Source organism: Magnolia sinica, chromosome 10, assembly GCF_029962835.1.
Source record: "Magnolia sinica isolate HGM2019 chromosome 10, MsV1, whole genome shotgun sequence".
NCBI classification, from domain to species: Eukaryota; Viridiplantae; Streptophyta; class Magnoliopsida; order Magnoliales; family Magnoliaceae; genus Magnolia; species Magnolia sinica.
This window is the reverse complement of record NC_080582.1, coordinates 85824705-85829651: the sequence shown is the minus strand read 5'-3', so window position 1 is coordinate 85829651 and position 4947 is coordinate 85824705.

Below are 4947 nucleotides of genomic sequence, written 5' to 3'. Positions count from 1 at the left end.
TTGAATCAAGCTGAATTTTGTGTTTTCCTTTCATCCAAGTCTAGTTGACCTTACGAGCAAATAAACAGTACATAAGCTGCTTGGGAAGTTTTTAATAGTGGGCATTCAATCACCACTGCTTCTTGTGGTGGGTCCATCTGAGATTTGGATCTGCTTAATTTTTAGGACCACATCCTAAAGATATTACCCAGGTAAGGACAACAGCCACTAAGATATTACCCAGGTAACACCTAATCCACTTCAAGTGATAGATAGAGTGCATTTGAACACTGATGTCATGAGTTCAACTGCCAATGTGGTAGTTTTTGACTTTTCGTGAGGGTAACTACCTTACATTAGTTAGCCATCACCCCTTCTTTCGTTGGATTTTATTTATTTATTTATTTTGATATAGGTCTTTGGATTTAGTTTTTGTATTTTTCTTTTTAGAAGATAGATGATCAGGTTCGCTAGATTGAGGTTTTTCTTTCTTTTTCTTTATCATATTTACCTTAGAAATTATTTCTAATTCCTTCTTTTTGTCTTTAATACATGACTTTTCCAAGGTGATGGCTACTTTTCCATAGTAACAGCTACTTGGAATTATTCATCTATTCGAATATGCTTTACAATTATTTAATGAATTGTACTATGTAACTCATGCACTTGAGACAAAAAACGTTTCTCTTCAGGCATTCCATATTTAAAATGTTTTCTCACAACATATCTTTTAGATCCTACATCATCAATTTTATATTGTTTTTTAATGATTTTGTAGAATTTTAGAGTATTGGTCATCCATTTAGTCAACAAACAAATTTAAAATATAATTTTGGCACATATGATTATCCTCTTTCCATTTTATGCCGACAAAAGGATGAGTTAGGTCTAGGTAGAAAGATTGAACGAGATGAGGTTCTGAGCTTGATGCAGGATAGGGTTCTGAGGGGCCAACATGATGTATGGACTTTATCTGCGATGTTCATTCATTTTTTCTTCAACATTTTAAGTTATGAGCCCAAAAACAAGACAGATAAAAAACTCAAATGGTCCACACGACAAGAAACAAAAATAGCTCTGACAATGACACCGTTGAAATATTATGAGGGCCTATTATGATGTTTATTTGTCATCCAATCTATTCATAAGGTAATATAGATTTGGATGAAGGGAAAATATAAATACCAGCTTGATCCAAAACTCCCGTGACACCTAAGAAATTTTCAATGGTAGGTGTTTAATTTCCACTTTGTAGTCCATTCAAGCCTTAGATTTGCCTAAGTTTTGGCCTTGAGTCCGGAAATGATCTGTCAAAATGGATGGACAGTGCCAAAATGGATGGACGGTATGGATAATGTCGATACATCACAGTGGCCCCTTAGAACAGTCAGAGTAGTACCCAAACGGCGTCCCCCACACGCTCAACATGTGTAAAAAATTGCACAGGATACGCCAGCCGGGACAAAAGCAAGATTAGGTTTGCGCCAGTTAAACCCATTATCACACTCCTTCCAAAATAGGAGATTTCTCCAAAGACGTTCAAAGTAACTGTAGCGTTTGAGAAGATGTCAAAAATTCGAAATTCAAACCGTTGAGCAAATCCAACCTAGATCTAAGGAAACTTTGGTGGTCCCTGGTAACCCATGCAGCTGGCAATCAACAAAGACATTAAATAACCAAGATTGATCTAGGCCTAGCCCTTGACTTGATCGTCTTGATAAGATGAGTCTTGACATATTTAGGTTTGATTTTCAGTGGACTATGGATATCCCCACGACAGATCAACTACGAGAAGAAGATTCGAGAAGCTAGGGAGTCTTGATATGACTAAAGTCCTTTAATTTATATGTATATCATTATTCATTTTAGAAGCATAACTTACTTAAAGTGCTAGTGAAAGTAGGGTTGTACAAGAACCGAGTTAGCTTGGTTAGCTCGCTCGACTCGACTCAAAAAAGCTCGGTTTGACTTGGTTCAAAACTGAGTTCAAGCCAAGTCGAGCTGATTTTTTTAGTTCCAAAAAATTTCAAACCGAGTTTGAGCTCGACTCGACTTGGATCGAACCCCAACTCGAATCGAACTCAGATCGAAACAGTTCAGTGACTCCGTTACTTTGATATTGATGTTGCTCTCCAAGTGTTGGATAAAATGACTTAACGAAGTGTCGGCTAGTGGCAAGGAAGGTATGTATATGAAACAAATATCCTTTTTCCTTGATTTTGATGTTGCCTACAAGGTGTTTGATGAAATGCCTATAAAATTGTTGCTGCTATTTTACATACAATGAGAATTTGAAGGTGTAGTACGTGTGTTTGTGAAAATGCTGCATAGACGAACTCGGCTCGAACTGGCCCAAGTTGCTGACCGAACTGAGCCTAACTGGCCAATCAAGCTCGAGGACCGGATCGAGCCGAGCCGAGCTGAGTTCGAGCTGGGGTCAGCTAGTGGCCGAGTCGAGTTGGCCAATCAAGCTCGAAGACCGAGCCGAGCCAAGTTCATGCTGGGGTTAGCTAGTGGCTGAGCCAAGTCGAGATGTGTCAAGCTTGACTCAGTTCGACTTGTATATACCTCTAGGTGAAAGAATAGGTCCTTAAGTTCATGGACTCACGTCCATTATCACATGGCAAAAAGAACTCATTCAAAAAGGTTAATCCTTACCCTTTTATAAATCACTTGAACAAAAATGCAAATATTGGTGGTTGAAAGGAGTGTGGATCTTTGATCCCAGCCTCTAATTTGTTCAACTCAATGTGGTGACACCAGCGGTTCACTTAAACTTTAAATTGAGTAGGCTTTGGCATGCCGCACTTTACCCATATATGAAAATCCAATCTAAACCCTCAATCACATGAGTGGTCGTACAACATACATCACATGCATCAAATCAAAATGAACTTGTATAAGCTACTGTTGTTAATGATGCTAACCTCTTATTCATGGATTTTTTTTTTAAAAAAAAATTATTTTAACACATGCATTCACATTCCCCCCCCCCCCCCCCCCCCACACACACATCAGCATGAGTACTCAAACCAATGACCTCTTTGTTGAAACTCTTGTAATTTTATCATGAGCCATGAGTAGAGACCCTCTTACCCGTGGACATTTGTTTGTCGAAATAGGCCCACTGGATGCCTTTCAATTTTAACCGTCCAGTCATGTCCACCAATCAACTAGCTGCATTATCAAGTAATCTTAATTTTCTGTTAATGATAGATCTAGAACGAGACCCATAATTTAGATGACGCAGACTGCCTCCAATAACAGGAGCTTTAGAAAACTGTGTGGGCCCACCATGATATTTGTGAGAAATCCACCCCATCCATCCATTTTGGCATATCATGTTAGAACAAGATCCAAAACTCAACTGGGGTCTACCGTGATGTTTATATGCCGTCCATACCTTTAATCAGGCCATTCGTACTATGATAAACTGAAAAGACAAGTATTGCCTGATCCAAAACTTCCTATGGCCCCACAGATGTTTCAACGGTGGACATTTCAACCTTGTTGTTTCCTGTCGTGCGGCCCACTTGAGTTTTAGATCTGGTCCGCGTCCTAACATGATGGAAAAACGGATGGATCTGATGATTTCTCACAAGCATCACGTCAGAGGCAATCCCTGTTCAATTTTGATAGTTTACTTCGAATTATTGGAATGCCACCAATGCCATGATTTTAAGTAATTTTTAAGTGCCGGCGTATCATTCATCAGACTATAATAACACCGACTTCAGTCATAACAGTATTTTTATTTTTTTTTTATATAGATTATTTTAGTGCATGCTTTCAAAAATGAAGCAGATCCAATTATCAGCCAAACCATACATAGGAAACAGTGGTGATTGACTACTAACGAGCCACGAAAGTTTCGAATCAATCTGATATTTGTTTTTGTCCTTCATCCAAGCCAAGCTTATGTGACCTTATCAATGGATTTGATGGCAAGTAAAAGCTAGGGAAACATTAAGATGCGCATAAGAAATTATGGTTGGGTGTTCAATCACTACTGTTTCCTGTAGTATGGTCCATGTGAATTTTTTTTCTTCATTTTTTTTTTGGATCATGCCCTAAAATGATATGGAAAAACAGATGAACGGTGTTGATACAGAATAGTAGATGAAGGTGGGCCCAAGGTACGGTCCGCATTATCTTCGGGACTAAAACGGAGACTTGATGTTGAAAGTGGAGTAGGTGCGGCCCAGCTTGATCCACGACATTCATCCTTTTTGCCATTCATTTTAGGGCATGAGTCTCAAAATGAAGCGGATCCAAATTTCAATTGGACCATATCACATGAAACAGTGATAATTGAAAATCCTGCCATTAAAGTTTTTCTAAGGACCATTGTCATGTTTATTTGACTTCTAAACTTTTGATTAGAGGTGGGCATCGGGTCGAGTTGGACCGAGTTAGGTCAAACTTGACTTGATCCGGTATTGTGAAAACCCTAATCCAAACTCGATCCGACTCGGGACTGAGTCCAACGGGCCTGATTCGATCCGAACCGTTTTCTTAGGTGGGCTGACCTAACTGAGTCTGACTCTGTTAGAGAAACCGAGTCAGATTGAGTTGGGTATGATTCGGATCGGCCCAGATGCAACATAGTGGGCCAAGCCGATCAAAGCCATTAATTAAAATAATAATAAATAAATAAATACTTGAAAAATTAAGCTTGAGAATGGGCTAGGTGGCTGGACCGGTGCTGTCGTGTGGACAAGTGGAGGAGAGAGAGAAAGGTGGAGGAGGGGGAGCTCGAAGCTAGACGTGCTGCTTAGCTGTTGTGCGAATGAGTAGAGGAGAGAGAGAAAGAGGAGGAGGAGGAAGAGGAGGGGGAGCTCAAAGTCGGACGGGTGCTATTGTGCTGACGAGTGGAGGAGAGAGAGAGAGAGAGAGAGAGGAGGAGGAGGAGGAGGAGCTCGAAGCCGGACAGGTGCCAGAGTAGGGGACGTTGAGATCGGGTTGAGT